Source organism: Rana temporaria, chromosome 2, assembly GCF_905171775.1.
Source record: "Rana temporaria chromosome 2, aRanTem1.1, whole genome shotgun sequence".
Taxonomy (NCBI): Eukaryota; Metazoa; Chordata; class Amphibia; order Anura; family Ranidae; genus Rana; species Rana temporaria.
This window is the reverse complement of record NC_053490.1, coordinates 110,472,753-110,485,611: the sequence shown is the minus strand read 5'-3', so window position 1 is coordinate 110,485,611 and position 12,859 is coordinate 110,472,753. Positions and strand designations below refer to the sequence as shown.

Sequence of the window (12,859 nt, the reverse complement as noted above, 5' to 3'; positions counted from 1 at the left end):
TGGTCACCAGTCATCTCTGACTCTCGGAGGCCTGGGCGCGACGTTGTGACGTCACGCCCGGGTACTGGAAGTAAACAAAGCCGCAATCGCATCTGTCGGCATGAGATCGGTGAATTTTTTATTCCGATATCATGCTTTCCAGCCTGGAGGAGAGATGTGGAGTCTTATTGAAGATTGCAGATTTTTAAGTACTGAAGTTTGGTGCCATTCCATGAGTGTGCGGAATTTTAAAGCGTGACATGTTGGGTATCTATTTACTCTTTACTTTTTAATTCCTGAAACCGTTGCGCCCCCCCCCAAAAAAGGCGTTTGAAAAATGATTGCGCAAATATTGTGCAAGATAAAAAGTTGCAATGACCGCCATTTTATTCCCTAGAGTGTCTGCTAAAAAAACATACATAATGTTTGGGGGTTCTGACTAATTTTCTAGCAAAAAAGAGAATTTTTACATGAAGGAGAGAAGTGCCAGAATAGACCAGATATTGAAGGGGTTAAGAGTACAATAAAAATTTATTGAACAAACCCTAATAAGTTTTTTTTTTTGTTTTTGTTTTTTTTAAACTTACAATGCACTGTTCCTAATTATTACGCACAGTAAGTTTTAAAGCACTTTATAGATTGTAAAGAACTGAAAATTGTCATTTGTTGTGCTTGCAGCATATTTACTGAAATCAAAAGCTATTTCAATCAAACTTTGAACAACATTTTTACAGGTCACGTTACATTTTAACATAAAACCCCTTATTTGATAGCTTCACAAGTCTTGCATTAGTTGAACTTGAGTTTTTGGAGAGTTTCTGCTTGAATTTTTTTGCAAGATGTCAGAATAGCCTCCCAGAGCTGCTGTTTGGATGTAAACTGCCTCCCACCCTCAAATCTTTTGCTTGAGGATGCTCCAAAGGTTCTCAATAGGATTGAGGTCAGGGGAGGATGGAGGCCACACCATGACTTTCTCTCCTTTTTATCCCCATAGCAAACCAATGATGCAGAGTTATTCTTTGCAACATGAGATGGTGCATTGTCATGCATGAAGATGATTTTATTACGGAAAGCACAATTCTTCCCTCTGTACCAGGGAAAGATGTGGTCAGTCAGGGGCTCCACATACTTTGCAGAGGACATCTTTACATCTTCGGGGGACCCTTACGGGGCCAATCGGCTCTCTTCCCATGATTCCGGCCCAAAACATGACTCCACCACAGCCTTGCTGATGTCGCAGCCTTGTCGGAACAGGGTGGCCGTCCACCAACCATCCACCTGGACCATCCAGGATTGCACAGCACTCATCAGTGAACAGGACTGTTGGAAAAATTAGTCTTCATGTACTTTCCTGCCAAATGCAGCCGTTTCTGCTTGTGAGCATTGGTTAGTGGTGGCCAAATGGAAGGTTTATGCACAGTTGCAAGACTCTGGAGGACTCTACACCTTGATGTCCGTGGGACTCCAGAGGCACCAGCAGCTTCAAATATCTGGTGCTATGTAATTGTGTTTTAGCATCTGCTCTCTTGATCTGATGCATGGATCTGGCAGAAATCTTCCTCAATGTGCCTTTATCTGCATAAAACCCATCTGTGCTCTGAATCGGCCACAAATCTCTTAATAGTGTGATGATCACGCTTAAGTTTTCGTGAAATATCTAATGTTTTCATACCTCGTCCAAGCCATTGAACCATTTCACTCTTTTCAGCAGCAGAGAGATCCTTTTTCTTCCCCATATTGCTTAAAAAATGGTGCTCTGCTTAATAATGTGGAACACCCACCCTCCTCAGAGGACTGATGAAGTCACGTGTCGTGACATAACGTGTAAGGACGTTGGCTAGACGAGACCGGAAGTGACGTATGACCCCGTCCGACCGGAATACACTGTTACCTCGCGTTTTGTGATTTTATGCTTGTAAGCATATTTTTTGCTTGTAAGCATATTTTAGTCTCAAAAAAAAATGTTCCCCGTTTTGATTTACTTCTATGGAAGCTCTTTTGTTTGTTCCCTATTGACGTCTGCAACACACGGCGAGCCTCCATGTTTTTGAAGACCAGGAATCCTAGTACATGGGTGGAAAGCTGCAATCTTCAATATACCGGCTGGAAGTTATTACAGGCGATTTTCCCATAGGGGAGAGGTAAGCGCTATGTGAGCCCACTACATCTGAACTAGGAAGATGCATTTGTTTCCATCCCTTTTATTATCTGTTCACCAGCATCTGACGGCTCTTTGGATTGGACTTTATTTGTGTGATTACACATTATTGGTTTTTGTTTGATACTGACACTTTTGTGTCCACGTTCATTTCCTTTTTCACATTCACTTGTGATTTAACATATTCCTTCCTTTTTTCTTTTTTTTTTGCTTGTTTGCAATCGCATATTAGGATCTTATTTTGCAATTATTGATTGTTTATTGATTTGTGCATTCGATTGCGCTCGTCGCCTACACCTATTCAATCCACTACTTTGTTAACACAATTAAGATTTGAGCAGCAGTTGGCTCGTTATATATATATATATATATATATATATATTTCACTATTGGCCAGCGCTTTTGACACAATTCTTTTCATATCAAAAGATCAGGTTGTCACCGGTTTTGCTGCTCTAGATTTGGGAAAGTCCTTGGTTCTGATCTTAGAAGATCCTCTTGATGGATGGCAGCCTGACAGGAGTCTGGACATGAGGAGCTTGTCTCTCAATCAGTATCTCGGAGCTTAGGTTTTATTTTTGGAAATATGGTCCAAGATGTGTAGATTCACCCAAAAATAAGGCACCTAATCCCAATTAGATAGATAAAGTTTTTTCCAATGGGAAAGGGAAGGGGATAATTTGCGGTGCGTACTTTAGCAAATTGATAGTGATGAGAAAGCACAATTCTTGTTAGAAAATTACAAAAATGCTTTATTTATGAATACAAAACATACAATACAATAGTTTAAAAGAAAAGTGGACAACCAGTTTGTTGATTTGATTCAGTGGATAACACAGCATCAGTCAGTTGTAAATATGGATGCAACTGGAAAAGGAAATCGCATAGACCCTACATGTTTCGCGGACTTCCGCTTCTTCAGGGGAGGGAGCGATATCCAGTCAAAATATGCAACTGAAAGGTATATATACAAGCATTAACCAGTAAAATATGATACACATTCCAATTGCTTAAATCAGGTACAACATATAATGGTAAAAAATGGTTCCAAAGTTTAAAGACCACACTATCTTACCCACGAGTTGCCCACAACTAGCGACAAACACAGAAAACCGCCGAGGTGAAAATGGTCATGTGCATGATCCTGCAAATGAGCAGGAAGAGTTTGAAAATGGTCACAAAAGGACAGTCATATAAGGGTTAACATGTAAGTGAGACAGAGGAGAAAAAAAAAAAAAAAAAAAACACACCATAGTCAAAGCAATAGGGATGGCTAGGGGTTAACATATTATTATCTGTGAGATATATATGTATTTAAGACATAATGACCAAAATATTGGTTAACTTAGTTTAGCAGTAATGACTGAGACCATAAAGCATAAATGACTTACATATATAACGGTTTATGGGGTTAAAGACCAGGGACATCAATGAGCAATCCAGCTGCAGTGTTAATTCAAGGAAGGAATCATGTAGATTTCCCAAAATATCTGTTTAAACGATAACAATTGGCTACAAATTACAAAGGTGTCCCTGCCTCCAAACGGGGCAACCATAGAAAAAGATAAAAAATAAAATAAATTGTATAAACATTATCAAAACGGAGCCGAGATTATTTAGAAATTGCAAAAAAATACACATACCTGTATAAGATCTATATAAGGATCGCAGGCAGTGTTGCAAAGTCACAATAAGCTTAGTGTGTATAAAGCCAGAAGAAATCAGCTGCTTGATCCAGAAGGGGAACTAAAGAGCATACACAGCAAGCATAGTTGCAATTAGATGGAGTGAAATCTAGCAGTGTAGTTGTAGAGAGATAACACAAAAGGAGTTTACCATACCTGCAAAGCATTAAGGACAAGAGTGCTCACTGAACATATGACCCTGCGGCATTCTGCACTGAGTGTGCAGCAAAATGCCGTTTAAATAGGCTGTCCTAACCCGATGTGTGACGTGTAAGCATCACATGATATCGGGTGGGCCAATCACAGCTGAAACAAGTCCCAAAGCAATGCGTGCAATACACCTGCAGCGTGAGGAGGCTTGATGGGATGACAGGTGGAATGGATCAAGCAGAGAGCTCACTATGTCAAACGGTGGGGAGAAATTTAACCCCATCAGTGGACAAGTGGGCTCAAGAAAGTATGTGTGACAATGCACACAGCAAACAAGACAAGCTGATCACAGATGGACAGGGGCTGTGTTGTCAGTATTACCGACAAAAAAGGAAGATTGCTAACGACATTGCATAGGGGAAAATCAGCTGTGGTAAGGGGAGTGAGTGTGGAGGCTAACACTAAACTCCCCGAGCGCCCTTGTGGCCAATAAACAAACTGCACAATTGGCCATACCAAGGAGGAAACTGCGACACATCGCCAAATGTGCCCAAAACAGTGGAAAGAAAGTTGAAGCCCAGCCCGATATCCACTATCAGGCTGAGGGCCTCAAAATATTGGATGTGGCCAGAAAACTGTGGAACCATTAAATTAGTACATATGATTGAAGTAGTTTGTGTAGATGTTATAGATATTTTGTATGTAAAAAACATATGACTATAGAGCTGATTTTTGGTTGAAAATAAAAACAAATAGTTCATATAGTATGGTTACAGTGTACCTACTATAAATTCATAATTCAACAATATAATTCAACAATGTTAAAGGAACAAGATGTTATCCTGTATCCTAAGAAATGCCCCAGTTAATTATGCATTGAAAAGAGGGAAAGAGTAGATTGGACAAAAAAAAAAATAAAAAAAGAAAATGGGGAAATTCATAAAGAAGGAGAGAGGGGGTGAAGAAAAGGGGTATGCATACATATAGGTTTTATTGTCCCCACAATGCTGGACATATTGACTAGAGGGTCTACTGATCAGGATTCATTTGGATAATGCCACTGTAGTGGCAAACGTCAATCATCAGGGAGGAACTGAAAGTCATGCAGCAGGAGAGGTAGACCAGATTCTGTCCTTAGCAAATTTTCACATTTCAGCTATGTTCAATGTCTTCATACCAGGCATGGACTATATGCTAGCAGATTTTTTAGCCAACAATTCCTGAACCCAGAGATGTTCCAGGACCTTTGGCACAGGTAGGGTGATGTAGAGTGTGGCCCTCCTGGCCTCTAGCTTGAACAACAAACGGGACAAGTTTATCTCCCAGGTACATCCTCTAGCAGAAGCAGTGGATGCTTTGGTTGGTTCATGTGGTCAATACACCCTGATCGATCTATGCCATTCTTCCCCTCAAACCTCCTTCCTTGTCTTGGCAGCATCAGACTGGAGGACATGTTATGGATTCTTATTGTGTTGTACTAGCCAGGCAGATGTGATATGCCAACGTGATCAGGCTACTAGAAGATGTTTTGTGGGCTCTTCTAGAACTTGTGTCGAGGACTGATTTTTATCATCCTGCTTCAAGGTTGCTGGCTTCAAAGGTCATGGCTGTAGTTCTGAAACAGGCATTTTCTAATCTGAGATTCCTGCAATGATTAAACCTAGGAAGTTTATATTCCACAAAGTCTACCAATATGGGAGGCATACTTTACATCATGTGATGTAAAATTGTCACCACAGGAATTTCAGTGGGACAAATCCTGACCTTTTTACAGATGATTGGTCCTTGCCCCATTATCCTGTGTCAGGTCTTTGTACTTGGGATTCTGTTCCAGAGACTGTTGGCTTTCCATTCTTTGTTTAAGACTTTTATACAGGATGGCTGCCTCGTAGCTCTGTGGAATCTGAATTTAGATTTTCTGACACTTCAAAGACCTTGGTTTGAACCGATCGGAGTTCTCTCCCTTTCTGCACCTGCTCATGGCTGTGGAAGGTTCTTTAGGCAGCTCTTTGAGATGCAGACAGGCCACAGTTCTCGTGTGTGTTTTTTTTTTTTTTTGTGTAGTTCTTCTGTTGCCCACCCCCTTGGTTGGTGTGCTTTTGGACATCCCATCTCTGAATTCATGTATCCCTTAATGACCAAGGAAGAAAATGGGATTTTCGGACTAGGGATTACAGGACTTAAAGTGGTTGTAAACCTACATGTTTTATCACTCCAATGCATTCTATGCATTGAGGTGTAAAAACACCTTTCAGTTAACGCGCTGTCAAATCCAATGACATGGGGGGCGGGGCGGAGTCGTACACTTAGCGTCTATGGACGCAGAGTAACTCAGGAGTGCGCCTGCAAGGTAACCCCCCCCCCCCTCTCGTGGTAGAGAGTTTCCCATCCCAGAGGGGGATATATAATGTGGGGAGGAGCCGCCGTGGGACCCCAGAACAGGTGGATCTGGGCCACTCTGTGCAAAACGAACTGCACAGTAGCGGTAAATATGACGTGGTGTTTAAAAAGAAGAAAAAAAAAACACGAACCTTTTAGTATCATTTTTTTGTAAAACAAATTTCCTAGAAGTACATTGAGGGGCATATGTCCACACCCCTTCTGTGTTTACAATCTTGCGCTTTGAAATGCTTTACCAAAAAACTGAGACATGGTGGGAGGAGGGGGGGTTGGCCAACAATTTGATTTGCCAGAGCAAGTGGCAGTAAAACCAAACAGTCTCTGAATTTGTGTCCCTCAATCAGTGCTGTGACAGAACCTACTGTCACTGTGTGTTTTGGAAGGGACTGTGGCCTGGCCTGTTAGCCACAGATTATGGCCCAGAAGAGACTGGAGACAAGCAGGCATTGAGGTGATGTAATGCTACATCCCTTCTAACACCCCCCCACCCCCTCTTGTTGCTGTGTCTAATTGTCTTGGTTCATTGCACATGGACAATTGTCTGGACTGGAGACGTCTCTCCGCAGGGGATGTGTATTGAGAGGCTGCCTGCTTACCATAATCCCTTTGTTTATCTGTAGACTGTTTCAATGTACAAATGTTCAGTTCCCTTCGTTGTTCCTTGTCCCCCTCCCCTCTTTGACAAGGCTAAGGGGAGTGTCCCTAACTGTGTGTAAAAGTGTATGTCTTGGATTTAATAAACAGTTTATGCTCTGCACGTTTAACCCACAACACCTGTGTGGATTGTCTCATGATTGAGGGGTTAAGGGCTGGTTATGGCAAATCTGCAGGCTGCGAATGTGTTTGGAGGACAGTAGACACAGGTCTGGCGGATGTGCCCACCTGGGGTATCTGAGATCCGTCACAAGTACCAAAGCCCCATTTTCTGTAATTTTGAGGTTTTAAATATAGGTTCAGGACATATTTTAGATTTGAGTGATAACTAGTATTCTCTCCTTACAATAAGCCTTTGTATTGTCCATACAACCAAGCTATACCAGCAGTGTTTTGTCCATCACTTTTGGAAACCTTGCAGTCTAACACAAATATACTTGGAGACTCTAGAAAATACCTGTGCTTTTCATGTATTGCAAAAGCCATTCTAATTTTTGATTTGTGAGTGAGAGGGGGGCGTGTCCAAATTGTACACATAAAGGCCCACATTTACTCTAGAAGTTTTGTCTTTAGATTGTTTGTGGTATGTATTAATTGGTTTTACTTTATTTTTTTCAGATGTGCGCACTGTAGAATGAGTAGACGACCAATTACCATCTGATCTTCTGAGTGCCTTGACTGTTCTCTGTTAAGGTTCTGTTAAAATAGTAATTATGCTAGATTTCAGTTTCCTCTATTTACTTGATTTGTTCTGCCCAACACCGTTTAGGTCCTGTTGGTTTTTGGTACATCTGGGACCTTGCATTTATTTTCGGAAAAAAATGTGTGGACTGCCCAAACATTTAGAAGCTAGTAAAGTTTTTTTTAAAAACCTACCGTTCGATAAAGTGTATAAAATGTGCAAAAGTTTTGATGCTAAAAACCATTGCAGGACACATCTGCATTTCTGTACTGCATATACAAAACAGATGAGTATTCTCGAAGGTGCTTAAAGCAGTAGTAAACCGCATTTAAAAAAAAAAACCTTGGTTTGCAGGCTCCTGCTGTTTGAATTGCTGAGCTGCCATGACGTCACTGGCATGTGTGCGGGTAGTTATGGGCGCTGCATGGCTCTTTCAATAGACAGCATGGCGTTCATTGAGAGCACTTGTGCGCATGTGAAAATGTCACCTGCTGCTACACATCTCCTAAACCTGCACCGTCATATTTACTGTACCTACCGGTAATCCTATAAGGCTTACCTGTAGGTACAAAACAACAAAGGGCATTTACTCCCTCTTTAAAGCACCTGTTACTACTTGTGTGAATTTAGCACTTTGTACCATGTGAGTTTACAATTTAAAAATAATAAAGATGTTGGTTTTGATACCTTATTTTAAAACATCAGAGTTTATTCTTTCAAAAGTCTTGCAGGTTACATATATGTACAGGGTGTACATCTGTTATCTTTGTTTCGGTTTACCATTTTTGTTTTTTTGCCATCTGGTCAGCAAGAATAAAATGGCTAGATCGTTACTTTTGTTGATGCAGAGCAGTGTTACTCCAACTTTAAAGGCAAAGTCACAGATTGGAGAATGTGGGCAACTGTATTTGTCTCACAAAAGAGGCCTCAAACTTCTGAGATATCGAAAAATGTATATGTAGTAGCTGCATAACTGCTGTTTAAACATGAAAAACTAGCCAAGTTCAGAATTTCTCATTTCCATAATTTTTTTGTATAAGTCAGCCAAAATGTTCAGTGATTTTGTGAAAATAAAAATGAACATGTTATCTATCATTCTTGTTTGCTTATTTGTGTTTTATTTTATTTTTTTGTCAAGTTTAAAAAAGCCAATAAAACTGTCTAGCCTCTCTCACTCCGTTTACAAAGACACCATTATAATACACCTCATCAACGCAGCGAGGCTTTGCATCCCAGCAAAGTGGAAACAAAATCTCCCACCTACCATTCCGGAATGGATACGTAAGGTAAACCATATTTCCAAAATGGAAGAATTAATATATCAATCTAGAGACTCTTCAAGATCATATCTTGATAAATGGTCCTGTTGGACACACTTTGTGAATTCCGCTGAATGTCATGCCTTACTGGAGTCCTGATGGATTGTTCTGGATAAGATTGACCTTTTTTCTGGACGTTTTTAGTCAACACATAACAAAATGAAATTATAGAATATGCCTATTGATACGTAATATTATTTACTCATTTCAGTAAACAGAAAAACCTTTCTCTCCTCTCTCTTATCATTTCCCCTCCCCATTTACTTAAGTTCTGCTTTAAATATATATACTTATTAAAGTTTATAATATGTCTGTTCATTTAAACTTATGTAAGACAAGAAGTCGGCGTTTCTCAACGCAAAAGTTTGTGTAATGCTTTATTGAAAATGCTTGTACACTAATATTTTGAAAAATTCAATAAACATAATTAAAAAAAAAAAAAACTGTTAGAGCCGGTTCACACTGGGGCGACTCGACTCGTCAGGCGACTCAGCCGCCTGACAAGTCGCGTCCCATTCTATTCAATAGAACCGTTCTAAAAGGACCGACGCAAGTCGCTCCGACTTACAAAACGGTTCTTGTACGACTTCGGGGGCGACTTGCATTGACTTCTATACAGAAGTCATTTTGGAAGTCGTCTTCAGGACGCCTTGCCGAGTCGCCCCCGAAGTCGTGCTGCCCCAGTTTGAACCGGCTCTTAGGGGTTGATTTTACAAAAGACAAATGGACTGTGCGCTTTACAAGTATAGATACACTGTGCAAGGACATTTGTTCCAGAGCTTAGTAAACGACAGAAAGCTTTGCTGTTTTCCATTATCCAATCATGTACAAGCAAAAAATTTTTTTTCTTTCATGTGATTGGGTGATATTTGAAGCATTATCCCATTTACTAAGCTCTGGAGCATCTGCACTTGCAGAGTGCTACTGCACTTCCAAAGTACAGTAAAACCTTGGATAGCGAGCATAATTTCCCCATAAGAAATAATGTAAACTCCAATGATTCGTTCCACAACCATTTATTCATAAATCCTTCAGTTTAAGTCCATATAAAAAGATTATTGCAATGTGACAAGTTGTGTAACCATAAAATGTCTATCCAAAAAAAAATTCAGCCTCCATAAGGGGATTAGAAGCAAAATCCAGCAGGAGCTACAGAGTATAAAAGAGAAGGTGCCTCTAAGTGTAGCAATTTGGTTACGTTTAATGAAGGTACAACATTTAGTAACTCACATGGTTGATGATTAAAAGAGGCACATCTCAGTATGCAGGCATCTGGGGTAAAGCTGTCCACATAGACCATTCTCCGCATCACCGTGCTCCTGCCACTGTCGGTCTGCAATCGTGACCAGGAAGACTGCCCTGCAGTAGAGTGATCTAAAAGCAAGGCTTGAGGCGATGATGTCAATGGCGGTGCGGAGGACGGGCCGTGGACAGCTTTACCCCGGATGCCTGCCTATTTCGATGTGCCTCTTTTAATCACCAATCATGTGAGTTGCTAAATGTATCCATTAAATGTAACCATATTGCTACACTTAGAGGCACCTCTCTTCTTATATATACTCAGTTGTGACATGGCTACTTGTATAACAAGTCAAAATGTATTAAAACATTTTGCTTGTCTTGCAAAACGCTCTCAAACCAAGGTTTTACTGTACCATCTCTTATCCTTTGGTAAATACATCCCATAGTGTCTGTAGCAGCCTGGCCACTGTAAAGTGTATTCTGATTGGTAATTTTGTGTTTTTATGCTGCTTTGCTCTTTCTGGTTATATAATTTCCTTATAGTTCTTCATCTCAGATTTGGGTAACAAAGGGCTTAATTTGATGGCAAAAATGCACATAGGCATTTTCTATCTTGAGTGGAAATTCTACACACTTATATGTACATAGAAAATGCATATGCACTTCTAACATGCCAAAGTGCAAAGATTTTCAGTTTTACAAAAACAGTGTTCTCGCTGACGGGCGGTGGCATGTGATGCACGCACGCTGAGGGAAGGGGCCGGACCGCGCCACGCCGGAGACCAGTGAAGGGAGGATGGAGCGAGTCGGAGTGTCGGCACAGCGCAAGCGGCTGACGGATCGCTCGCCAACCCGCTCGTAATCCGCAGTGACACCGCGGCTGCCCTCGCTCCCCTTCCGCCATCGCCGCTGATGCCAGGAGCTATTCCCTTCCCTGCTGGGAAGTAAGTATTGACGGAGGGACCTCAGAAGCGGCCAGGGAACGGCGTGCACCCTCCTGGACCCACCGAACCCACACCCCCGCCCTGTCCTAGGAAGGATCAGGTAATTAAAGCACAGACCTTCGGGTCTGTAGCTGTATATGCTGAGGGAAAGAATACGTGTGCAGCGGAGTGGTAAGGCAGATTGGACCTGTGTAAAATGTTTACTGCTGATGAGTAATCTGCTCCCTGTAAATTGTCTACTGCTGTTGGTGGATGCATGAACTGTCTCCTGTAAATGGGCTACTGCTGATGGCTGAGGCACGAACGGTTTTTTTTGTTGCTTTTTTCTTTTTGTGGCCAAAACATACTCTGATTATTAACAGATCGGCATACTCTAGGACCTATGCTATTGGACTCAGGGCGCATATAGCAGGTGTTTAAACGGTGCCTCTGTTTTTTCTGGGCATGAAAATGGACTTGGTTTTCTATCCTGAGCATATGGTAGTGTGAGGAGGGAGGAGCTGTAATCAAGTAGCTACTCATAGAGGGTCATTGATTCTATGCCGCTCACTAAGCGTTTACTGGGCTCTGTGTGTAACCCCCCCTATGTTGGATCCCTTGTATGCTCTCCTATCCGGAGTGAGTAATAAGCCCCCACATCTGTAGGGTTCAACAGGGGCTAGTGAGTAGAGAGATAAGTGTGGGAGGGAGAATTAGATCTCTCTCTCAAAATCCTCTTATTTAGATTGGCTACCCCTTACGCCTTAAATCCTCCCACAACTCCCCCCCCCCAGGTGACTTTTCGATCTGAAGCCGCAACTTCGCCGGGTAGAAATTTATTTTTCCGTTTTTTTTTTTAGCTGCAGAGTTCTAAAAGAGAAGAGTCTTTGGTGGGAAGGGTTTGGTGTTGGGGGAGGCCAACCCTGGTGGCGGTGAGCAGGAAAGTGGTCGGGAGTCATCCCAGGCTTTCAGGAGGGGAAATTACTCCCAGGCCCCTCCCAATGCGGGGGCCGAGTAAGCCCAGTGGTACCAATAAGCGGTTAATTTAAATCTGAGGGTACCGGAATACCCTACTGGTTCTTAGATATCATCCCCTCAACCATCTCTAAAGCTGGGGAAACGCATTAGAGCTAGAAAAAAAAATATCATGAATAAGTCAACAAGGGCTGCCGCCCCCAAAGGACAAAGCTGCTACCTCCACAATAAGACATTATCTGACACAGGAAGGGGGTGCTAAAAGCCCCGGGACCATCAAGCAAACAGAAAAAAAAGGGACGACTAAAAAAGGAGGTGGGAGATCAGCACCCCTCTAATACTGGTACAGCGATAGAGGGGGAACAAGACATGCGCCATCTGGAAGAGTCAAGGATAGATACACGAGTCCCATCAAAGGGAGATATGTGTGATATGTTTCAGAAATTGGAGGAATCAATAAAAACTGAAATAAACATGCTGAGGTGATCTAAGCCATCTCTTGTCACGGGTAGAGGAGACAGAGGTCAAGGTGGAACAACAAACGTTGGAATTGAACCAATTCAAAGAGCAATATCTCGAGTTGAAGCAGAATCAGAGGAGATTACAGTATCGGTTAGAGGACCAGGAAAACCGTAATAGGAGGAAAAATTTAAGAATCCGCTCAATTAGAGAAGAAAGAGGGGAAAATTTGA

The 12,859-nt window shown here is 41.7% G+C and overlaps 1 protein-coding gene and 1 long non-coding RNA gene across 4 annotated transcripts in view; one reads left to right on the top strand and one right to left on the bottom strand.

The window, feature by feature from the left end:
* LOC120929371 (gametocyte-specific factor 1-like) overlaps window positions 1-8,407 on the top strand; it is a 132,643-nt gene extending 124,236 nt beyond the window's left edge. The window contains exon 10 of the mRNA XM_040340757.1: window positions 7,645-8,407. The gene's annotated coding sequence lies outside the window, so the exon portion shown is untranslated. The remainder of the gene's footprint in view (window positions 1-7,644) is intronic.
* LOC120929372 lies at window positions 2,995-4,626 on the bottom strand. Of its 3 annotated transcripts, none has more exons than XR_005747382.1 (4): window positions 3,979-4,626; window positions 3,781-3,883; window positions 3,529-3,627; window positions 2,995-3,281 (listed from the first exon to the last, which is right to left on the bottom strand). It is a non-coding gene; the product is annotated as an uncharacterized LOC120929372 (long non-coding RNA). The 3 variants fall into 3 exon arrangements; XR_005747383.1 differs by lacking the exon at window positions 3,979-4,626 and having other exon boundaries at window positions 2,995-3,091; window positions 3,213-3,281; window positions 3,781-3,965; XR_005747381.1 differs by lacking the exon at window positions 3,979-4,626 and having other exon boundaries at window positions 3,781-3,965.
* Window positions 8,408-12,859: the final 4,452 nt, after the last annotated feature.